The sequence below is a fragment of the Anabrus simplex genome, chromosome 2 (assembly GCF_040414725.1).
Source record: "Anabrus simplex isolate iqAnaSimp1 chromosome 2, ASM4041472v1, whole genome shotgun sequence".
Classification (NCBI taxonomy): domain Eukaryota; kingdom Metazoa; phylum Arthropoda; class Insecta; order Orthoptera; family Tettigoniidae; genus Anabrus; species Anabrus simplex.
The window spans coordinates 1,085,620,818-1,085,647,612 of record NC_090266.1 but is presented as its reverse complement, the minus strand read 5'-3'; positions in this window follow the sequence as shown (position 1 = coordinate 1,085,647,612).

Below are 26,795 nucleotides of genomic sequence, written 5' to 3'. Positions count from 1 at the left end.
AAATGTACACAGGATCCTTACAGTGACCTCGAAGATACGCACCAGCACATACGTGCGAATAAAGTATTGTGTAGTTGTGTGTGATTTATAAGACGTCAATGGCATTACTCAGTGATCCAACCTGACAAAATGAAAGGAAATAGTTAATAAGTAAATGAAAAATGAGCGCAAAATTTCTGTGCTGTTATTGCGACAGTCTACGATGAATTTCTGACAATAGACAATGCGAGTTGTCTATGCTTATTCATAAACTTTTCAGGTCAATGAAAGGACGGTGGACACTGAAAGAAAAGGCTGTAAGTATTCAGTCATATTGTTATTAATGAGACAGATTTCAAAAACCGTAGTTGCAACCATGCGTGAACATTGCTCGAAGGAACAATAGCTACTGTGGATTTCTTTTGCTAGATGCTTTACGTCGCACCGACACAAATAGGTCTTATGGCGACGATGGGACAGGAAAGGGCTAGGAGTGGGAAGGAAGCGGCCGTGGCCTTGATTAAGGTACAGCCCCAGCATTTGCCTGGTGTGAAAATGGGAAAACACGGAAAATCATCTTCAGGGCCGCCGACAGTGGGGTTCGAACCTGCTATCTCCCGAATACTGGATACTGGCCGCAGTTAAGGAACTGCAGCTATCGAGCTCGGTCTACTATGGAATTGCCGCCGGGCATTTCTAATAGAAGGCTTATTCTTCTTTTTCCTAATCTGTTTACCTTCCAGGGTTGGTTTTCCCTCGGACTCAGCGAGGGATCCCACCTCTACCGCCTGAAGGGCAGTGTCCTGGAGCGTGAGACATTGGGTCGGGGGATACAACTGGGGTGAATGACCAGTACCACGCCCAGGCGGCCTCACCTTCTATGCTGAACAGGGGTCTTGTGTAGGCCTTGCGGGGGAATGGGGAGATTGGAAGGGATAGACAAGGAAGAGGGAAGGAAGCGGCCGTGGCCTTAAGTTAGGTACCATCCCGGCATTTGCCTGGAGAAGTGCGAAACCACGGGAAACCACTTTCAGGATGGCTGAGGTGGGAATCGAACCATCTCTACCCATTTGACCTCCCGAGGCTTAGTGGGCCCCGTTCCAGCCCTCGTACCACTTTTCAAATTTCGTGGCGGAGCTGGGAATGGAACACGGGCCTCCGGGGGTTGGCAGCTAATCACACTAACCACTATACCACAGAGGTGGACAGAAGGCTAATTACCGGACAGTAAGTGCCGATAGGTAATGTAACGGACCCGTTTAATTAAAACGTCCGTAATAATAATGTTCCTACTACTACTACTACTACTACTACTACTACTACTATCTTTACGTTCCACTAACTAATTTTCACGGTTTTCGAAGACGCTGAAGTGCCAGAATTTTGTAAAGCAGTACTTTTGTAAATGCAAGTAAATCCACAGACACGAGACTGGCGTATTTCAGCACCTTCAAATACCACCGAACTGAGCCGCCTTCGAACCTGCCAAGGTTGGATCGGAAGACCAGCGCTCTATCGTCCGAGCTACGCAGACCGGCATTGGGGCTTAGAGTAAGTTGATCGTGCGGTTAGGGGCGCGCAGTTGTGAGCTTGTATTCTGGTGATAGTGGGTTCGAACTCCACTGTCGGTACCCGGGAAGATGGTTTTCCGTAGTTTCCCATTTTCACATCAGGGAAATGCTGGAACTGTACCTTTATTAGACTTCGAACGCTTCCTTCCCACTTGTATCCCTTTTCTCTCCCACTGTCGCCGTAAGACCTATTTGTGTCGGTGCGACGTAAAACAATTTGTAAGTACATGCTTCGGTAATTTCTGAGACATGTCTGCAATGATATTATTAATAATAAATCGGACCTGTTAAAAGTTCACAATTTTCTTTAGTGTTTTCTGACAGATTACGAGCTACGAAGTTTGAGTGGGGCGATTAACTTTTATTTACATAATAGTCAGTAATAATAGACTAACACAGTTTGTATAATAATATTGTTAGTTGCTTTTCGACGGATGCAAGCTAATCGCACGGCCAACTCGCCCAATAATAATAATAATAATAATAATAATAATAAATCTTCACGTGCCAATGGAGACGCGTGGTGTCGGAATTTTGCCCACTGGTATTCTTTAACGTGCCCGTAAATCTACCGATCAGAAGCGGTCGTATTTGAGCACCTTCAAATACCAGCGGACTGAGCCAGGATCGAGCCTGCTAAGTTCATGAAACCAGTGCTTGAACCGTCTGAGCCACTCAGCCTGGCAACGTTTATTTTGATACGTTGAATAGGCACTGCAAAATCAGCAGTAAGCTAGAAGGTTCTCATTTACATTTAAACATGTTCTCTTCGGTTGGAAGCACGAAAGGAAGGTACGTTTAATTAATTTATGTTTATGACATGTCCCTTAGTTTATGAAGTAAAACGTTCGATGTGTTTTGACATTTCAATTCCGATACTACTCACTTTGAAATTCTATCCCATGCATTCTTTCGTTGACGTAATAAACTTTATTTACGTACACGTCAACACGGGTTGTTTCTGCATACGGCGAGTTGGACTCCCAAAAGACCATGATATTGAAATCGCACTGTGGGAGAATATTCCACGTAAGCAGTTCGACAAAAGCACTAGACCTGTCACATGCCGGTTGTCTGCTGTTCTTAGCGACGGAGATGTCGCTGGACGGGTTCCCCACCCCTACATGAAACCGGTCTGTCTGACCTTGACCTGAATAACAGCTGTCAGAGATGCGAATTATCGTCCATACTAGTACGCGAGTTACTTCGTAGAAGTAGCATCAGTAGTAGTATTTGAATAATGCCAGTGTATGAATACCACGAATACCATTATATGCTGCTAGTGTATCGTGTGGCAGAACAGAACACGGGTCGCCCTTCATGAATCTGTCGGGAAAGGCTTCCAGCAATTTATATTATATTTCTTATTCCCTACGAATTAAAACAGAGGACACTTTGCGTTTTAAGGGCCGATGACATTAAGGCAGCAATCATCATCATCATCATCGTCGTCGTCGTCACGTATAAATATTCAATAAAATAATCGTTTTATATTCATCATTACTGAAATAGGAACTATAAGTTAACATTTAACTTAAGAAGATTGCCTAGAGTGTTTTGTTAATTTACAAAAGAAAGTTTAACATTTCTTTTAATGCAATCTGTATGTTTTTGTTTTTTAAACTGTTGTACTGTAATGTTTAACATAGGTGCATTATGTTGTTCACAGGCGTTTTCGTGTACGTTCGTAAATCCGTACTTTTCTATTCGAGATAGTCTTGTTACCGTCCACCTGGAATTACGGAGCCCGTACTGTATATTAGTTCATTATTTTTCTACAACAGAGTGTTACGAATGCGACTGTAGTTCCCGCGACCACGCCACTCTTATGTCTGTGTCACTAATGTGCACTTTGTTCAGCTGTGTGCTGCTTGACTATGTGGCTCTCGTTACCTTCTTCTTCCTCTTCTTCTACTGCAGCCTTATGTCTTAACAGGTATACTGTATTCTACCGACATCATCTCAACACGCTGTAGCGTAATCTGCTGCGATTTACCGAGCTCGATAGCTGCAGTCGCTTAAGTCCGGCTCCATGGCTAAATGGTTAGCGTGCTGGCCTTTGGTCACAGGGGTACCGTGTTCGATTCCCGGGAGGGTCGGAAATTTAACCTTAATTGGTTAAATTTCCTGGCACGGGAACTGGGTGTATGTGCCATCTTCATCATCATTTCATCCTCATCACGACGCGCAGGTCGCCTACGGGAGTCAAATCAAAAGACCTGCATCTGGCGAGCCGAACTTATCCTCGGACACTCCCGGCACTAAAAGCCATACGACATTTCATTTCAGTGTGGCCAGTATCCATTATTCGGGAGACAGTGGGTTCGAACCCCACTCTCGGCAGCCCAAAAGATGTTTTTCCGTGGTTTCCCATTCTCACATCAGGCAAATGCTGGTGCTGTACCTTAATTAAGGCCACGGCCGCTTCCTTCCCTGTCCTAGCCCGTTCCAGTCCCATCGTCGCCATAAGGCCTATCTGTGTAGGTGCGACGTAAAGCCAATAGCTGCTGCGATTTGTTATTAGCACCATCATAGTAAAATGTAATATAGTTGTGGCGGAATCTTCTTAGATAAGTTCGACATCTGTAGATTGTGTATAATTTGATAACTCATCTGTACTCATGAAAGCGACCGTCGGCCTGGCGTTCAGGTTAATAGCTACATGTCTCTAACGTGTAACCTTGTTTATGTTTCTTATATTTATTGATGTGTATGTTTGATGTTTATACACAATACGAGATTACAGCTGACTCATCCCCACGAGCTTGACCTGGTTCTCGTTTTACGCATAGTAATCTGTAGGTAACTACTGCGAACGATGCTAACTCACGTGACATACATTTCATCTTGTTTCCTCTTAAACCACGCATATTTTACTATTTTCTTCCACGTATTTCAGATTTTAATGACCTAATAATAATAATAATAATAATAATAATAATAATAATAATAATAATAATAACGTTAAGTGCTTTACGTCCCACTAACTACTTCTACGGTTTTCTGAGACGCTGAGGTGCCCGAATTTAGTCCCGCACGAGTTCTTTTTATGTACCAGAAAATCTGCCGACACGAGGCTGACCTACAGTATTTGAGCACCTTCAAATACCACCGGACTGGACCAGGTCCGAACCTGTAAAGTTGGAATCAAAAGGCCTGCACCTCAACCGTCTGAGCAACTCAGCCCGGAAGGAGGCACGAAATGTAGGTACGTTTAATTTATTTAGTTGTATAACATGTCCAATATTCCTTTGAAACTAAACGTTCGATGTGTTTCGATAATTCAATTCCGATCCTACTCATTTGGGCATCCCATAACTGCTTTCGTTGGCGTAAGGACCTGCCATCTTTCTTGTACCTTTACGCAATGCACAACGGGGATCTACTGTATTTCACGTCCCGGCGCGCCTATACCAACCAATAATTATATCACACGCTCGTACAGGTCCCTCACCGATTCAGGTTTTCAGGTCATTTCCATACTCACTAGACCACGGGGCTGATGACCACACGTATCCCAATTCCTTAAAGGACATAACAGCAAATGAACCAGTATTAACACTGAGAATTCGGTACATCCAGGGTCTGAAACCGATGACCAGGGTTGTCTGAAGCCCCTAAGACGGAAACTGAATACTGACAACTACGAAACCAGTCTGGCGAGAATGTAACGTAACAAGGCATACGCTACTGTAGTAGCCACCTTCAGCTGTTATCGTAGCTCAGTTGCTCTTAAACATAAAACCAGTTTGACAAGGATGTTACGTAACATCTCGTGGTAGCGTTCAGCTGTTGTACGTAAACATAAACAGAAACCAGTTTGGCACGCATGGCGCGTGACTCGCCTGTTCTCAAAGGGAAGCTATTCATTCACAAGAACAAGGCATACTACCTATTCTAAAAACATCGTATCTCTTTGCTCTCGAAAATAACTTCCGAGAATTACTAAAAGTTTGATATATAGTGGTTCGTCACATCGATCTTTATTGCTAGAAGAAATATCTGCAGGTATACACCTAACACCCTGTATAGCTTCATGACCGGCTAAGATGATCTTATGCAGTACGGTAGCCATAACCATTGCTTCACAGCAATAGTTAAGTTCAACATCTGTCGATCTGTGGTATTGGTAGCGTGTTCAATGTGTTCGCTTTAAAAGAGCGTAGTTTCTGTAGGAATACTAACCGTGTGTTTAACGAGTGATGTATACAGTAGAACAGCGTGCATTCATTGTGTTGTGCTATGCGAAGCATTCTTCTTATACAGAATGCCCCTTTCGATTCATTCGCAAATTACCTGGCATCCTCCCTCCCCATAGGATTACGGTACTTAAATTAGTAAAGAAGTTCCGCACCGGGCGAGTTGGCCGTTCCGTTAGGAGAGCGCAGCTGTGAGCTTGCATCCGGGAGATAGTGGGTTCAAACCCCACTGTCGGCAGCCCCGAAGATGGTTTTCCGTGGTTCCCCATTTTCACACCAGGCAAATGCTGGGCCTATATCTTAATTAAGGCCACGGCCACTTCCTTCCTAGTCCTAGCCCTTTCCTGTCCCATCGTCGCCATAAGACCTAGCTTGTGTTGGTGTGACATTAAGCAAATAGCAAAAGAAAATAGCAAAAAAAAAAAAAGAAGTTCCGCACCACCTGGTCCATTCTTAATAAGAAATCAAGCAGAAGACAAACCGTTTTAATAGAGGAAAAGCTTGACGAAATAGGAACTCTCTTGGAAAGAACTCCAACAAAATTCTTGACGCATCTCGCCGTACAAGCTAATGTGCCATTATCTTCTGCCCACAAAGCAACAAAGCTGTTAAAAGCAAAACTGTACAAACCCAACCCTGCCCAATATTTAAGAGGACCTGACAGTTTCGCTAGCGTTCCGTATTGTAACTGGTTGCTTCAGTCAGTTCACGATTGGTATGTTGACCCAGAACTTTTATTTCAATAGTCATGAAGCATGGCTACACTTAAGTGGCTATGTAAATAGTCAAAATAGTCGCTACTGGTGTTCAAAAAATCTCCACCAGCTGCAAGTCCGTCCAGTTCATGATGTAAAGATAGGAGTTTGGTGCGCAAGAAGTGCTCGCAGAATTATAGGGCCTATATTTTTCCGTGAAACAATAAATGCTGATCGAAATTTAGACCTCATTCTCAGACCATTCTTTCAGGAGCTGACGGAAGAAGAAAGGAGTAATGGTTACTTTATGCAAGATAGTGCGCCGGCACACACTGCTAATCGGTCTATGGAGGTAATACGGAAAGTTTTCGAAGATTGTATGGTTGATTATCCCCTATATCTCCTTATTTAAATCCCTGTGATTATTACCTGTGGGGGATGCTGAAGGGAAAAGTGTATATGAACAACCCTCACACAAGAGAAGAACTACAAGAGAACATTGCACAAGTTATTTCGAACATCACACGGGCTGAGATTCGCCGAGTGTCTGCAAACCTTTTTACGAGGTGTCAGGCGTGTTTGACAGCTGAGGGAGAACATTTTGAACATCAAATGTAATGCCAGATAGGTTTTAGGCTAAAAGTTTCACTAGAAATGGATTTCTGTAAGTGTGAATTGCCGTGAGTAGTGAGGAGGAAAAGCGCACATTTTACCGGCTAGCGACGGAGTGTCATTGCGCCAGTCGTGCCGTGTTCTGAGTGGTACTGCGGAGCGAGCCGAAAGAGACCCTGTACAACCCCAGTATTTGCCCGGTATGGACAATGGAAACTACGAAAAACCATCTTGTGGGCTGCCAACAGTGGGGTTCGAACCCACTATCTCCCGAATGCAAACTGATAGCTATGTGACCCAAACTGCACAACCATTGCTCAGTCATCTTCAATTAACTAAAAGGGTCTATAACGTAACATTTTAAAATAAATGTTAGTTAAAATCATTATTTTTGAATTGCAAATACAAACTAGACATTTAAAAGAATATCTAGGAGATGTTAAATTCCCGAATATATACGTTGCTGTTAAAAATAAATATAAATACTCTGAAATGTTTTCTGTACGGAATATTTTGCAAACAATAATGAATAAGTATGAAGTCAAATGTAGACATAATTCTACATAAATCGCTTTGAACAGTTTATTGCCATTTGATAAGCTGATATGTTTTGAAGTAAGGAACAATAGACAGAGTTACGTCACAGCCTTCACATGTAGGCCTATATCTTGAGTCTTTTCACGTCTTCTTCCACTTTGCACTTCGACAGGAGTTTGGCTCAGAAATCGAAAAGGAAAATTGGAGTTATACACAATCTTTTGACTACTTAAGTAACTCGGTGCACAAAATATTTATAATTGGGGTTTATACTTTGTTTGCTGCATACTGTTAGGTTGTCTGAGTATTCACAGAGTTATAAGTTTAGGGGTTAATCTTTGAAAGACCTGTAAGTCAGATGACATCCCGGCTCATGGCCTTTTAATTTCGGAGATAGTGTCGTTGGCGCTATAACACTCTCTTAGTTAGGGCGCCACACACCATTTCAGTTTCCCATTTGTCTCAGAGGACTGAGTAAATCCCATTCCAGCCTATTAAGCCTGTCCACTAGCAAGGGCCGGGAATCAAATCTGGGATAATAGAAAAGCAATGCTAACTACTTTCCCACTCTGACTGACTCCACTGTGGTCACTGTTTCTATCAAATTAATTTAATAAGACGTCTTCGTTCCTTGCTGAGTGACGAAGGCGGAATAGGTTGTACACATACCTTCATGGAGCTATTGTTCTTTTTCTACATAATCTCAACTATCAGCAGAACTATTGTTTTTTATAGTGTACTTAACATAGATTAGTACCAGTAATATCATAAAACATGTACGTGGACACAGAGTATGAAGACAAATGTAGTAGCGTAAAATGTTAGGGTTTCAACAGCTCCACAGTCCCTGTGCTATAACGGGCATTTCTTTATTAACAGACTACAGTAACCGTATGTTACGGTAGCTTCATGACACCGCGGGAAATTATCTCTACATGGATTTAAAAATGGAACGGTAAATCTACAGAAATATAAGTTAATTTACAGGCTTAATATGGTCCGGCAACCGGAACATTTGCTGTAAATCACACCCTCCTTGATTTACAGCTCGCGTTTCCTGTTATGAGAGCTATGAAAGTGACACTGTAGAGCACGATATATACATCGGTGCCAATATCATAAAGTGTTAGTGGACATTTTATCCTCTTGTTTAATGGTGTAATGCACACTGCAACCAGGTGCACCACTGCACATTGCAAGACATTTAATGGAATTTGATCGCCACTAATTGTTTCCTGCTAAATACAGACATTTAGCACTTATTCACGACCCCTTATCTCAATTAAAACCAATCTATACCATACCTTTCGACGTATATGGGTATCTAAACTCGGTATCACCTTTTAAACTTATTGGCTATTTAAATCCCGTTACCGGGCGAGTTGGCCGTGCGCGTAGAGGCGCGCGGCTGTGAGCTTGCATCCGGGAGATAGTAGGTTCGAATCCCACTATCGGCAGCCCTGAAGATGGTTTTCCGTGGTTTCCCATTTTCACACCAGGCAAATGCTGGGGCTGTACCTTAATTAAGGCCACGGCCGCTTCCTTCCAACTCCTAGGCCTTTCCTATCCCATCGTCGCCATAAGACCTATCTGTGTCGGTGCGACGTAAAGCCCCTAGAAAAAAAATAAAAAAAAAAAAAATAAATCCCGTTAACTAAATTGAATCCTCAATATCTCACTACTTTGAACCACTGGCTAGTGTGGCGTATGCCAGGAAGCAGGAGGGCTCCAGTTCTGGATTTGAAATTTTAAAAAGTGGCTTTCCGTGTTTATCATTACAATATCAGAAATTCTAGGAATTTTGTTGTTGCTATTTGCTTTACGTCGCACCGACACAGATAGGTCGTATGGCGACGATGGGACAGGAAAGGCCTAGGAATGGAAAGGAAGCGGCCGTGGCCTTAATTAAGGTACAACCCCAGCATTTGCCTGGTGTGAAAATGGGAAACCACGGAAAACCATCTTCAGGGCTGCCGACAGTTGGGTTCGAACCCACTATCTCCTGGATGCGAGCTCACAGCTGCGCGTCCCTAAGCCAACTCGCCCGGTATTATAATAATGTATCTTCCTGAAACCTAAAAAAGAAAATTCCTTCACAATCCACTTAATTACAAATACGGGTATTGCAATGATACGACGTTGAACATAAATCGTTACTCTTTTATACAGTATATCGTCGTTGCCGGGACAAAACCTCCTATGTGTTAATATTTTTGGAGATATACTGACCCGCAGTACATACATTATGAAGAGCGAAAATGCCTTGACAACTTTCACACAATATTGCACCTTAGATGACAGAACCTTACCGGCCAAAGTTCTAAGCTAAAATATTTCACATAGGAGGTTTTGCACCGGCAACGACGATATTCTGTATATACAGGTGAGTCAGGTTACAGGCTCACATCAAATAACTCGTAAACAGTTAAAGGCACCGAAAATCTAGTTTCACTTCCAGTAATATTAGCAAGGGGCTCATAATAAAAGTTACAGTACTGTTCAAGAGTGCCAGTAACAACTGAGATAACGGTATTCAACTCTGTATTTTTATTTGAAACAACAGTGCATTCTACACGTAGAATTTACAGGTATGGGCATTGCAAATTCAGGTATATGATTGTTTTCAAAACCCGAGAAGTACTTCTCGACAAAACGAAAGGTCTTCAAACGTATTTCCATCGACAGCCATTGGCAACTTTAATCGAATGAATGTTGTCCTTCAAAAGCCGCCGGATAAACCTTTTTCATTTTTTTCTTCTATCTACGGCGATATTAAAAGTCTTATAGGACACAACGTTACCACAGTGCACTTATGGGCACAGAAGAGCTAATACCTAGCTGTCAGAAGAAGGTGAAACGTGTCTTGGCCGCCTGGTGATTCATTGGAATAGGTGTGAAAGCTTAGGAAACATTCCATTTTTAATAATAATAATGTTATTTGCTTTACGTCCCACTAACTACTCTTTTACGGTTTTCGGAGACGCCGAGGTGCCGGAATTTTGTCCCACAGAAGTTCTTTTACGTGCCAGTAAATCTACCGACACGAGGCTGACGTATTTGAATACCTTCAAATACCACCGGACTGAGCCAGGGTCGAACCTGCCAAGTTGGGGTCAGAAGGCCAGCACCTCAACCGTCTGAGCCACTCAGCCCGGCATTCCATTTTTTTCGAAAAATACTTGTTCGATTTTGAATATAATTATGTCCATGAATTTGCAATGCCAATGTATCTAAAGTTAAGTGTAGAAACAGTGTGGTCTCATATCTGTTGGTATTAATCGGCGTCATTAGTTGGTTCCTGTGAGGCGAATGGAGGGGACAGTTTATCTACGAGGAGAGTAAGAGCAGTGTTGCCAACTTAACGGATTTTCCGCTAAATTTGGCGGAATTAGAAGACTCTCGGCGGAGAAATATACAATTTAGCGGACAGCGGATTTTTTGGCGGAATTCTATATTTATTATAGCGGAATTTAGCGTTTTACCCATTTTACTTTTTTTTAAAAAAAATTGTACTCCAGTCTGTCTCTGAGCTATTCCGTATTCCTTGTCAGGAGCTTGCAGTCACACGAGGAAAACATGTTATTTGGATTTGATGTTTTGAGGTCATGGTATCATAAATTTGTAATGCGTGGGAAAAGGTTACTTATCTCTTAGTTGACGAATGACGACAGATAATAAAACTGTGAGAGAGTAGCATTTATATTTATGCTATGAAGGAAGACCGTTTAATGAACTGGCCTGTTTTGTGTGTGGCCCTTGAGGTAGGGGATTCGCCTAGTTTGCACCCGGCACTAAAACGTCTACAAGTTTTAGCTCGCCGGCTCGCAGGCAGGGGGTTAATCCATGTGAAACTCACAGATCAGGTGAGTACAGATATTTACTACTACTACTACTACTACTATTATTATTATTATTATTATTATTATTATTATTATTATTATTATTATTATTATTATTATTATTATTATGTGCGTATGGACCCAATGGATCACGCAGAGCTCAAACGATTCTGTTTTCTGAGTTGCCAAACAGCTCTCATCCTTTCTCCGTGGATCCTTTTTCGTTCTTCTGTCCACTTTGCTCCAGTCTTCTTTTCAACTTCGTTCTCTGATTGCACTTTCCATCCATTAATTTTTTTCCTATCGAGGTTTCTGTCCGCGGTGTCATTTGAGTTCATCTGGGCTTTTCCAAGATCCTTCTTCACTTCCAGTACCCATGGAATATTTTTTAGATGTTCTATGTAGGTGAGAATCTTGTGTGTCAGTCTACTTGCCGGCAGTCTGCGGACGTGCCCATAAAATTTCAGACGTCTTTTGAGGATGTCTGCTGCAATGTTGGAAAGCTCTTCTTGTCACTTTGCGTGACCTCAGTCTATATCCATCTTCTGTTTATCGGGGGCCGAGAATTTTCCTCAGATTATTATTATTATTATTATTATTATTATTATTATTATTATTATTATTATTATTATTATTATTATTATTATTATTGCCCATTATTTGAGATCAGATTTCTTGGCGGAATTTTAGAGGATTTTTAGTAGTATTTAGCGGATCTTGAAAATATAAGTTGGCAACACTGAGTAAGAGAAGATTTGTGACCAATTGATTCAGCTCTAGCTGTTGTAGCCCTCATGTTGATGATTGATTGAGCTAATATTTTCTTGTGGAAACACAAGACTATGAAGAGCTCTTAGAGCAAAATTATCCTCTTCCTTCCTTAAGAATCTTTCGTCGAAAAGTTCAGAAAATTCCTTTTCAGCCTGGCATTCTAGAGAGTGTTATTCATTTCCTCAAAACAAAAGCTGAACCTTTTAACAGTGAAGAAAAAACTATGTGTTCTATTAATGGATGAAATGTCCATTACACCAGGGAATGAATCTGATAATTAACGCAGTGCGTTCATTGGGAAAGTCACCTTACGTGATAAAACAATGGGCAAGCTGCACATGCTTTCATTGTATTAGGTGGATTATTAAATACATAGATGCAAACAGACAATTGTCGAATATACCTGCTAAAACTTTTCACTGCGTAACCCAAAATAGTATGTGCATGCAAGTAGTTAATAACATTCGGTACTCACTTTTAATATTTCTAGGATAAATCGCCACCTTCAGAAATTTGGGATACTTCTTATGGTCATCCCTAACACTTAATAGATAACTTTTATCTTAGATATCACTTTAATCACACTCCCCAAAGTCGACAACAAGCATTACACCACTTTTATGCAGAGAAGAGTGCAACAGAAGGTTTGGGCAGATAGAAATGAAATGTCGTATGGCTTTTAGTGCCGGGATATCCCAGTACGGGTTCGGCTCGCCAGGTGCAGGTCTTTCTATTTGACTCCCGAAGGCGACCTGCGCGTCGTAATGAGGATGAAATGATGATGAAGGCAACACATACACCCAGCCCCCGTGCCATTGGAATTAACCAATTAAGGTTAAAATCCCCGACCCGACCGGGAATCGAACCCGGGACCCACTGAACCGAAGGCCAGTACGCTGACCGTTCAGCCAACGAGTCGGACTGGGCAGATAGAGATTTATGCACAATAACTAAAACCATGTAGGAGCAAAATGCTGAAGATAATCCTCTGGACACCGTATTTTGAAGTTGCCTTTCGCACTGAATTACGCTGGAACACCGGAACCGTTTGTTCAATAGATGATAAAGCTGACCTATATCAATTGCTGTGAATATCACCTCATGATTAAGAAAGCCAAACGTCCGAGGGACTTCTTTCCATTGAACGTTATCAAAGCCTACTAGATACTAGAAGGCCTGGACAGAAAGCCAATTTCTTGCATTAAAAGCGGGGTAATAGTTTTTCTCTTTTCCACCGCTAGGTTCGCGTTTATGTTCTGTTGTTTGGCGTGAATTCTATGATGACGTGTGTTACTGCAACATGTTTTATGAGAAGAAATTATATATTAAACTTTATTTTATAAGGTAAGGCCTTATATAACATGAAATATGAAGAGTTTTGTCGTTTTTAAATTTATTTGGTCTCACGATTTGCAATATATGGATGGTTGCTGAGATGCATTTAACATTTGTTTAGTTATGTGCTTCCAAATTACCGTGAAGGTGGTGGTGGTGATTATTGTTTTAACAGAAAGTACAACTAGGCAACCATCCTCTATATTACACTAATCAGAGAGAAAAACTGGAAGGGGTCCGACACTTCGAAAAATGAAAGTATCGGCCAAAGGAAGACAAGGGCCAGGAAGGGCGTGAAAATAAAAGACTCCCTAGCCCTCGGAAACCTAATAGCATCGGGGTCGGCAAAGAAATAGAGTTGACCAAGGAAGGTCGGAAAGGATAGATGAAAGTGGGGAGCCTGGCAAAGTGGAAGAAATGCCAGGACTCAGCTAGGGGCCCCGTGGTTGCCAACCCACGCTCAAAATTTCAGAGCCCCTGGGACCAATTACCGTCAAGTTTCTCTTTCCATACTGTAGGTTAAGATGGTTTATTGCCGGGCTGAGTGGCTCAGACGGTTGAGGCGCTGGCCTTCCGACCCCAACGTGGCAGGTTCGATCCTGGCTCAGTCGGTGGTATTTGAAGGTGCTCAAATACGTCAGCCTCGTGTTGGTAGATTTACTGGCACGTAAAGGAACTCCTGCGGGACAGAATTCCGGCACCTCGGCGTCTCCGAAAACCGAAAGGTAGTTAGTGGAACGTAAAGGCAATAACATTATTTTTTATTAACATTATTAAGATGGTTTATTGTTGCGTGCCTAACTGCACATCTGACACAGCGAAGAAATATACACAAATATAAATTTTCATCTTTTTCCTAAAGATCCGAGTTTACGGGAGAAATGCAAGCTTGCTATTTCTGGACAGGGCAGCAGAAAAGTATATCTTCCGGCTCCTACTGATAACTCCAGAATATGTAGCTTGCACTTTTTCGAATCAGATTACGGTGTATGTATTGTGAGGGGAATTCTGCCTCCCCGACAAAGTGCCGATGCAAATTCTTTTTTTAATGTATTATTATTTACAACGCGGGCGTTAGGATATCTCGGAAAATGTAAACTTGTCCGAAAGCTGAAATTCCTTACCGCTCCAAAGTTTAAAGAGACGTTTCAGTGCCACGACTGTGATCAAGCACACATCACATACGTTATACTTACAACATTTTTCAGGCCTGTTCTTGATAATAATGCAAAGAAAGTGACTAATCACTGTGATTTATTAAACAAATACAAGAGCAAGTCTCTGAGCAGAAAGGTGTTGAAATTATAGAAATAGGGAAAAATCGGGTCAGTACTTCTTATTAGGCCTATTTCCCTGTCCTTTACTCCTTTGTAATAAACAAGTGCAAAATGAAAGAACTCTATGAAGTGTAGTGTGTTCTAAGTTGTTTTATATCTTTATATCTCATTCACACCGGACACAATGATAATAAAAATGAATTATTTCGCTTTATTGTATGAATCTTCAATATAAGGATATAGACCGAACATGAGAAGAACAGAACATAAACGCGATCCAAGCGGCCATTGTCTGAACTACTTCGTTCGCCCAGAAATGTGTCGGCTTGCCCAGGCCTTCTATTATAGCGTAGGCAACGACGTTATCTGGCATCGAATAACGTGCCAGCTAGTGCTGTCATCTATAGTAAATAAAGCATGTTCTCAAATAACTTTTGTATGTAGGTGTCTATCGGGCGAGATGGCCGTACGGTTAGGGGCGCGCAGCTGTGAACTTGCATCCGGGAGATAGTGGGTTCCAACCCCACTGTTAGCAGCCCTGAAGATGGTTTTCCGTGCTTTCCCATTCTCACATCAGGCAAATGCTGGGGCTGTACCTTAATTTAGGCCACGGCCGCTTCTTTCCCATTCATAGGCCTTTCCTATCTTAACGTCGCCATAAGACATATCTGTGTCGGTGCGACGTAAAGCAAATTAAAAAACACTATATATATATATATATAGGTGTGTAGTATGTGTGTAGTCTACAGTACAATCAGTTATAAGCTCATATAATCTGTGTAAATAGCACGCTGTCAACCTCATGGAGAAACTGGACGTTGTTACATGGGCCTGCTAGTGTCATTACTTTCCTGTTTTGCAAGTGGTAAAGATAGACATTATAATTATGAGATTCAGTGCAATTTAGTTTTGATTAATTTGTATATTCTTCGCTTCCTTTGCTCTTAACCTTGCTGTGATACAGTCAGCTATTGGAGTGGTTGGGACGAACATGACGGCCACAAGGTATTAATATAGTCACTGTAGTCGACAGTGCGCTAGAGAGAATCGGCAACATTTCTTGCACAAGTTAACGACATTTCTTTAGATTTCTTTGATTTAATAAACACAATCCGCAGATTTTATGGACAGATGTGGAATAATAACAGCCTTGCCTTAATTTAACTGCATGCTGCAACCTTCCAAAATTAGTCCGTGTGCACCAGAGAAAAAACAGAAACCACCTTCCTGTTTAATATTGAAAGCACTGGTGCACCACACTTATAGTGAATGACACAAATAAAAGTCTGTATTCTAAAACAAATATCACGTCGGTTTCCTTGCTGAATGGTTTCGTCACTATGGACACTCAGCTCGGGATTCTGTATTTGTTGATAAGAATACCGTATTTTAAAAGCACGCGCAATTAAAAATGTAATAATAATAATAATAATAATAATAATAATAATAATAATAATAATAATAATAATAATAATAATAATAATAATAATAATAATAATAATAATAATAATAATAATATTTTTTTGCTAGGGGTTTTACGTCGCATCGACACAGATAGGTCTTATGGCGACGATGGGATAGGAAAGGCCTAGGAGTTGGAAGGAAGCGGCCGTGGCCTTAATTAAGGTACAGCCCCAGCATTTGCCTGGTGTGAAAATGGGAAACCACGGAAAACCATCTTCAGGGCTGCCGACAGTGGGATTCGAACCCCCTGTCTCCCGGATGCAAGCTCACAGCCGCGCGCCTCTACGAGCACGACCAACTCGCCTGGTAATAACAAATAATAATAATAATAATAATAATGTTATTGGCTTTACGTCCCACAAAGTACTTTTTCGGTTTTTAGAGACGCTGAGGTGCCGGAATTTTGTCCTGCAGGAGTTCTTTCACGTGCCAGTAAATCTACCGACACGAGTCAGAGACGTATTTGTGCACCTTCAAATATCACCGGACTGAGCCGGTTTCGTACCTGCCAACCTGCCAAGGCCAGCGCCTCAACCGTCTGAGCAACTCAGCCCGGCAAAATGTAATTATAATTTATACTGTATGAAGAAATGAATGTATACAGTATCTGTTGATACATCAGCAATTAATGAAAATTTGCTATCTCTCAACATATTACACAATTCTTCACAGCAGTGCTCACCGATAATATTTTTTATTAGTAGCCCACGACATTGTTTAGCTATTTATGAGTCAGAGCACACTGATTTAATCCGTTTCGTTATATGCGTCGAAACATTAATTGGCACATTGTGTTCCACTAACACGAATCAATTCTAAGCTCCTTTTTTTTGCTTTGGTTTCTAGGCATGTGTGTCGACTATTGCTTTGTAATGTGAATAAAGTGTGTTGTTCAATTAGACTTTTTACATTTGAAATGTGTTTCTGCCCTGTCTTTCTAATTCAGATATCCCACTTTTCTTATCGCAATTACAAGCTGTACAATGAAAAAAGCAATCCCCTTTCTTGCTTCTCGTTAAAAATCTTTTAAAACCGTTCATCACTTGCTCATGACTTTCTTTTCTTCTTCTCCTTTTGGCAGTTCTTCTTCTTCTTTTGTTTTTATAATTCTTATTCTTCTTCTAATTCTCATTCTCATTATTATTATTATTATTATTATTATTATTATTATTATTATTATTATTATATCATTCATCACTAGTGTTAAAGAGTACTCAGCTCTGGTTCCCTGCATAGTTATCCTTATCCCGAACCCCATTTTATAATGTTTTTCGCCCACAATAAAAACATGAAATCTGTAACATTCATCAGTGTGATATATTTCTTGAATTGGACAAATTAATTGTAAATATTAGTACCGTAGGTTTATCTTTATTATTATTATTATTATTATTATTATTATTATTATTATTATTATTATTGTAATTAGTTGTATGCTAATTTTTCGCAGGTATTATATTATTATACTTAGGAAGTGAAATGTTAATTTATATTGTGCATTACAATATACATTTTATGTACATTTTTTGCTAGTTGCTTTACATCGCACCAACACAGATAGGTCTTATAGCGACGATATTTTAAGTACAGTAGGATAGCATAGTAGCATAATAATTTGTTTCATTTGGTTTTTCATTTATTCAGTATTCTAATATTTTTATTTAATGTTATTTAAATATTTCACTGGTTAAGTGTAAGGCAGGGACACGTGTCCCTAACTTTGCCAGTTAAAATAAACCACATCTATCTATCTATCTACTTTAGTCTGTAAATCAATTTATTTTTCTTTATAGGACTTTCATGCACTGAACTATCTGATTGCCAATGACACGGCCTGTCAGGATAAAGTGAATAATACTTACTCAATATAAGGATTAAACACCACCAACGGAACCACAACACTGTAACACACGCCTCTGTTACCGACCGTTTTAACAGCATACCCTTAATACGTCAAAAGTGATATACTGTATCACGTCTTCCACGAACGAACTATGGTGAATAACTGACTGACCCAGCAGCTGCGTTGTGTGATGCTTAAGATGAACTCGGGGATTCACCAAGACATGTTCATGTCACGTTATCGTTCTTAGAACGTCTGCGCACATAAACATTCAGATAGGAGAATTTATTGCTGTTCGTCATGGTAATCCATAACACAGTGATATCCGAGAATTTTTATTTGTTAGATATGCGTATTATCAACAGCTGTATTTCATATATCGAGGAATTTATTTTTCGGTGTTAGAAATAGAACATGTATAGGTACTTTTTCTGTAGATTCGTGATGACATTCTTTGAATCTTTAAATAACGGAGAATTTCTTTAAATCCACAGCTGTTTCTTTGACGTTGACAACACCGGTAGTCTAGCCTTCATAAATACTCCAAGGTTGTACAAACTCCTCAGTTGAAGTTCCCAGGAGAAGGAAAGACAGACAAAAGTTTTATTTAAAAGTATCGTGGATTTCACATTTATAACTTATATAATTTTTGTGTAATTTTCACATTTTGAGTCAATTTCGCTTCTTATCGCTTTGTCAAATCACATTAAAAAGTGTTTTACAGGTTGCGAATAATAAGAATACTGGAGTACAAGCCTGTAAGAGCATTTCGCCGTTCATCATATCAGCGAAAAATCACCCACCACCCCTATCAATTGTATAATTTATTGAGATAGCAGGTCCCCTTACCTCTTCTCTGAGATACAGACTACACTTTCTGACATAAGACGTGAGCGGTTGTAAATCGGTCCCATGCAAATGGTAGGGCTGTACATTAATTAAGGCCACGGCCGCTTCCTTCCAAATCCTACGCCTTTCCTATCCCATCGTCGCCATAAAACCTATCTGTGTCGGTGCGATGGAAAGCCACTAGCAAAGAAAAAATCTGTCAGGCATACAAAATTCGAGGCTAATTCTTCCTTACTAGAGTCAGCTCTGATTTTGTTTCAGGGAGTGGACGTACTCCTCCCAGTATTCCTAAAAATAATTCTAGCAAAATGATTCCCAATATTATATTAAAAACCAGTAAAGTACAATATGTGAGGTTCTTTGTATCTTGTATTGATTGACATTTAAATTATTTCACCGTGTAAAAGTAGTAGGTAGCCGTTAAATTGATAAATAGCTACATCAATGCAAGTAATTAAAAGTTTCGAGCGAAGGCGCATGCCTGTACATGTGTCATGCGGGATATTTTCCGAGCAGAATCCATGAGCGAGGGGCATGTCTAGAAAACACACATGCTCTCACCCCCAGGGCTGTATGTGTCCTAAGTCTAGTACCCAGCCATAGTGAAGTGTAAAATTTCAGGGCCGATGACGCAACAGAAGGAGGTTCAGCGAGTTGAGACTAAGCATAGCAGTGTAACAGGTACATACAAAGACAAAGTCACCTCCGTACGGGCCATGAAGGCCCTTGGAAGAGTGGAAGGTAAAGGCTTCCACCATTGTTAACCGTGGCACGTGATGGAGTAGAGTGGTTAGCGTACGCCCGGCCGCCTTTGGCCCCAGGAATTAATCTGGTACTCATTTTTGTGTAGGCTGAGTGGAAGTGGAAATCTCGTTTCTTAAATTTTACGACTTCCTGACGGGGATTCGAACCCACGTCCATCCGGGCGAACCGAGCACCCGTTTACCGCCTCGGCCAGGCAGCCCCTGTAACAGGTACATAGGAATGTAAAACGTTACTACCTTCCAAACACTTGTATTCAATAAACGGAATATAATAAAGTTATTGTTCTTTCGTCCCACTAACTACTTTGACAGTTTCCGGAGACGCGGAGATGCCGGAATTTTTTCTTACAGGAGTTCCTTTACGTGCCAGTAATTCTACCGAAACAAGGCTGACGTACTGTATTTGAGCACCTTCAAATACCACCGGACTGAGCCAGGATCGAACCTACCAAGTTTGGGGCAGAATGCCAGCGCTCTCCCGTCTGAGCCACTCAGCCCGACATAAACGGAATCATAGGACAACGGGATACAGTACAAAGGTAGTATTATTGATATCAGTATTTAACCATATGGTGTATTTTAATAAATAAATAAATAAATAAATAAATATTTTTTATTTTTATTTTGCTAGGGGCTTTACGTCGCACCGACACAGATAGGTCTTATGGCGACGATGGGATAGGAAAGGCCTAGGAGTTGGAAGGAAGCGGCCGTGGCCTTAATTAAGGTACAGCACCAGCAATAAATAAATAAATAAATAAATAAATAAATAAATAAATAAATAAATAAATAAATAAATAAATAAATAAATAAATAAATAAATAAATAAATAAATAAATAAATAGTCCGCCTCTGTGGTGTAGTGGCTAGCATGATTAGCTGCCACCCTCGGATTCCCGGGTTCGATTCCCGGCTCTGCCACGACATTTGAAAAGTGGTATGAGGGTTGGAACGCGGCCCACTCAGCCTCGGGAGGTCAAATGAGTAGAGAGGAGATCGATTCCCATCTTAGCCATCCTCGAAGTTGTTTTCCGTGGTTTCCTACTTCTCCTCCAGGCACATGCCGGGATGGTACTTAAAGTAAGGCCACGGCCGCTTCCTTCTCTCTTCCTTGTCTAACCCTTCCAAGGCCCCACACCGCTGGCTGCGCAGAAGTGGGTGACTGGGGAAGACATGTCCATGCGCGTACCGCCATGTTGCGGGCGTTCCTCAGCTTGACGCGGAGATCGTAACGAATTCGTGCTTTAACTTAAATTTCGCACACATGAAAACATTTGCCCTACAAAATTAATGACAGCCTACACTGACCACCGTGTACACACGCAATAAATATACATAATATGAATACTGTGCTAATATTAAAATATATTTCTGTAGAAAACTGAACAGTCTACACAAATCCTTTGGATAGCCCATAGGTGGCGCACCTAAAAAGAACTTTAGCATACTGAATAAGAAGACTGAAAAATACACGAGCGGTACCTCGAAAATGATCATGTCGCTCACTTTAATATAAGGGTCATATTGTCAGATTTTTCTGGAATAGCGTATTAACAATTGTATTCTTCTATTATAAGGCAAATGGGAAAAATTGGAGAAATGAAGACATACGATACTAATAAATCATTTTTCAGATAATTGATAGTTTGAAGCAATACCTTAACCTCATATTAAAAGGTTTTATCAAGTTGTATCAATCATATCTTGCGGATTCTAGGCCCAGGTTTATCAAATTTGTAATACCGCAACACAGTTTGTGTGAAAAATTTGTAGCCTTTTCGAGAACAGCTGTTTAGTTCTGAACAATTTATCTCCGATGAATTGGAAAAAAGGCAAACAGAAAAAGGAGAAGAAGCCTAAATATTCTAAATTTCATGTCCATGCGTTCTCTGAATCAACCACGCTATAACCTGTTTAGTTCTCTATTAGACCCTATGGTAAATTAAAGTTATTTTATAACAGTTCAATTCTACTCACACGTGAAAAGAAATACCAGATTCCTTCCGATAGCAACCTGTACAAATGAAGGCTGCACACGAAATCATCCTCGCGAATATCTTTCCATTCCACAGGTAAGGCTTAAATTTAGGCCTAATATTGCCGAAACTACTGTAATGTATCAGCTCCCACATTCCTTGAAAATATTTGACAATATAACTTATTATCACTCCGTCACATATAATACTAAAATAGATCCACTGACAGGCATGATTCAAATCGAAAACATGCAAGGTTCTGTAAACATTACCACGTGCTAGCCATGCATTCGAAGCTGAAGCGCCCGCAACATGGCGATGCGCGAAAGTGTTCAATATTCCACATAGCATCAGCGCGCTCTGTGAGTCTAGATAAGTAATAAGTCTTTGATCCCTTCCGATCTCCCCCCACCCTTACAAGGCCCCTATTCAGCATAACAGATTAGGCCACCTGGGCGAGGTACTGGTCCTCCTTTCTAGTTGAATTCCCCAGACCCAAAGTCTCACGCTCCAGGACACTGCCTTTGAGGCGGTAGAGGTGGGATCCCTCGCTGAGTCCGAGGGAAAAATCAACGCTAGTGGGTAAACCGATTAAGAAAGAAAGGAAATAAATACATAATAAGGTGCGTTGCGTATTGATAATGGAGTACTACTGCGCTTTTTGTTATGTACTGACATAGTAGATAATACTAGCATGAAACCGGTTATGTAACGTGAACAGAAACAAACGAAACGCACGGCATTTACAGGACTGTATATAGCATTGTCAGATTATTTGCTTTGTTTTTGCTATTGGCTTTACCTCGCACCGACACAGATATGTCTTATTTCGACAATGGGACAGGAAAGGGCTAGGGCTGGGAAGGAAGCAGCCGTAGCCTTAATTAAGGTACAGCCCCAGCATTTGCCTAGAGTGAAAATGGGAAACCACGGAAAACCACCTTCAGGGCTGCCGACAGTGAGGTTCGAACCCACTACCTCCCGGATGCGAGCTCACAGCTGCGCGCTCCTAACCGCACGTCCAACTTGCCCGGTACAGTGTGGTTCGAACCTACTACCTCCCGAATACTTATTTGCTATTTGGTAAACTTCAGTATCAGAATATGCACTTGCCGGTACTTATAATGCCATATGCTATTGCAAAACTACAACTTCACCTCTTTCCTTCTTAGGAATACTGTTTCAACGTTCACTTCCATTTTGGCTATAGTTACGGCGTGAGCTACCTTGTACATTTTGTGTGTGTGATGGTTATAGGGCAAAGTAAAACGGGTTAGAAGTCTCCACCTTCGATTAGGGACAGATTACAACCTACATCCCGAGACATAGCAAGAAGAAATGGCAGATCACCTACTGGGTGTTTCAGTAAAAAGGGTTGCATATATAGGGCATGAGATGAAGCGATCTTATCATTTTGCAACTGCAGTTGATTTTTGTTTTCAAGTATATACTAAATTCGTTAATGTATATAATTTCAATATCGTGTACAGATTATAAACCTCTGTTGTAAGCGAATTAACATAAATTTCGATAAAAAGTAAGTTCCCATAACGAGGCATTAAATTTATTATTATTATTATTATTATTATTATTATTATTATTATTATTATTATTATTATTATTATTATTATGATTATCATTATTATTGTAACCGGGTTTCGCTAGGTTGCAGAGGTGTGAGCTTGAATGAGTTGACAGAGAAAATATGAGAGCATAATTTAAAACACATCATTTGAAATATCATTTCTTTCCTTTCTTTTTTCCTGACTTTAAACTTGATAAATTACCTGAATTAGCAATAACAAAAATGGAAAACGGTGAGCTCTTCAGCTCCGATCATAACATTGACTTAAAGTCAAAATGTAGTTACAGTTGAGAAAATACTCGATACAATAGCTTACAAACGAATGAGCATGGCAGCTCTAAAGGTCCACTCTAACAAAGAGCATAATTGCTCTACTCAATTACACCTTAGGAGACTGAGGTCCAAAATTTACTACAGTCAGACCTCTCAAAGGCACAAGTTTCTTATCCATATTTTACATTCGATCACTCCGAAAACAATGTGCACTGTCATTTCAGCCCGACAGTCTATTACACACTCATCCATAACAAGTGACACTTTAAACAGAGGCAATAAGTGTCCATTCTAAATGGCCTTAGTGGTCAATGAAAAATGTTTAAGAAATCGGCCATAAACAAAATGCTAGGAGGCGGAACACTCACACTCCTTTTGAAATACACTTTGAAAAACAATTCAGATACTGTATGGGCTTATTGCCCGAAGTTACAGAGGCTGAGCCTATACCACAGAGGGTGATTAGATGGCTAAAACGTTAAGTTCCAAAATACAGTTAAAATTTAAAATCATCTATAATCATAGTCACCCCCATACCAATTTGAATGGGAATTTAAAGGGGGTGAACACTCTTTATTCACTAAGTTACATCTTTCCCGGAAAGTATTTGAATAGATGATGTTAAACTTCAGAAATTTACATTAAGAATGAATTTTAAAACCTTCCCCTCGAGTCAGCTTTCTGGAGCTATCACATATTTAAAATATGTCCGCCAATATCTTGAGCTAGTGGGCCTTCCGACGTCGGGCAAGGCTTTCCCCTACTTCCACTAACCGTATGCACTTTGGACTGGAGCGAAGAAGAAGACAACAAGGCCCAAATGCTTCCAGCTTTTATAGCAGAGGGAAGGTTCCAGAACTCTCTAGGCCGGTGGTCTGTACACGCCCCCCATTTTAATGGGCTACAAAGATATATACAAAAAATTCTGATTGGTTGACAACTTCAGGAAGAAGGAGGCCATGTAGTGCTGACAAATTCAGCACAAAAATATCAACGAACCCTTCAGGTTAACAAACATTTTGGGCAGAATTTTCTCTTGAAAATGAATTGTCCGCCCTCCCACCATAGCGGGCACATAAGTCGACAGTAGAGACATCTGAATATTAAAGGTCCAAACTTCTTCCAATACACAGTTCAGGGTTTACATCACAGATGGTCTTCTAAAAGACGCTCTGTTCGAGTGCACGGAGAATGTGTACCTCCGGTACAGACCTCTACCTCCTAAGGTTTTACCAAGGTCTGTACAGTTTTGAAATCTGGTATTTAAGAATTTGTGACATTTTGAAATTAGAGATCAAAGTTGGAAAATTTCTTGATGGTGAGTCTATTCACAAGGTGTTTGAAAAAAAATCCCTGATGTAGTTTATGAATTCGTAGAAGTCCGGTCAGTTATACCCAAGGTTGACGGAAACGGTGGCCCCACAGCCGATGTCAGGAAGGGGTCCCCCGGATCCCAAAATACCCTCAGGTACCTCTCTCCCGCTACCATGAGAGGGGTAGCCGTGGTGATGGTCACTACGGACTAAGTATCATAGTTTTGCCTATAGATGGAGTGGGTGGTTTGGGTTTAGCATCCAAGTCATTACCACTGATGATGGTGTCCAAGTTGGCCGTTGAGAAGCCGTTGAGAAGGAGAGTGGACCGGAACGAGGCGGGCCCTTACCCCCGTGACGGCACCGATCGCCGGTTATGCCGGTTATTACGACACGGCCTCAGATGTAATCAGGGCACTGCAACAACTAATTCCTGGGCAACAGTAACTGGTTTTTATGGGCAGGACGTCCAGTCCTTCTAACGCGTATATGGGGTACTTGGTTTCTTGAGACGATAAGATCCTAGACGCATATGCAATTTGCCGTCTTCCGAGTCCAGATTCCTGACGAAGACCGGCACCGACCGCAGATGACGAGACGTCTGTCTGAACGATAAACTTCTTAGAGAAATCTGGCATTGCTAAGCCTGGGGCGTTACAGAGAGCTAGTTTCAGATCCTCGAACGCAGCTTGCTGCGATGCCCCCATTCAAACTTGACAACTTTCCTACGGAGGGGGTTTAGCGGCGCACTCTATCAGCAAAGTTGGGAATGAATTTCTTGAAGAAATTTGCCATGCGGATGAATCTAGCAATCCCTTTAACATCTTTAGGAGTCTTAAAGTCACGAATTATGTGCGTTCTGGAATGATCGATCGAAACTCCGTCAGATGACACAATATGCCCTAAGAAGGATATAGATGACTTATAAAAAGATACCTTAGATAACTTGACTGTCAATCCTGCCTTACGTAGGTGATTTGGGGCTTCCTCTAGATGTGCTAAGTGTTCTTCAAAGGTTTCAGAGAAAATAACGACATCATCTAGATAATGGTACAGATATTCAAATGTGTTGTCGGAGAAGACCCTATCTAGCAGTCTACTGAGGACAGCCGCGCCCGAGAGTAGACCGAAAGGCACGCGGTTGTATTCGAACAGGTTCCAGTCGGTAGCGAATGCAGTTAGATGTTCGATTCTTCCCCCAGAGGTATCTGGTTATATCTTGGTTAAGAGCTAGGATGGTGTAGAACTTAGCCTTTCGAAACCAAGGAAAACATGAATGCAAGTCAGGAAGGGGTACTGATTGCAGTACAACCTTACGGCTTAACGCCCTGGCTTGAAGCCACCTTGAGGTTTCGGCACTACGAAAATGGGAGATGAATACGCCGACTTTGAGGGCCGAATGGTACCATCCTTCAATATTTGATAAATAATTTTCTTAAGGGCCTTCTTTTTAGGTAGAGATAGCCTATATGGAGGAAACCTTACAGGGACCGAATCTGTCTCCTCGATCTTATATTCAATTAAATCAGTAACACAGAGAGTTTCCGAAAATACATCGGGAAATGACTGACATATCTTGCGAATACTATCAGCCTGATCCTCAGGTAGATGTCTAGGGTCTAACAGCATCTCACTCTGGGTAGGCGATATCACAGAAGATTATGTAGAGTTACATTTTAAGAGGGGAATATGAAAATTACTATCAAATTTGAATATTCAAGATTTACTTTGAAGATTGAGCTCCAGACCAGAATATGACATGAAATCTGTCCCTAATATCACAGGGCGTGACAAATGTTTGGAAACAAACAGTTCAAACTTCCATATAAATTTAGAAAGACGAATTTTAGCATGAATAAATCTTAGTATTTCTAAAGTGGAAGAATTCGCCGAAACACATTTAACAGAAGAAA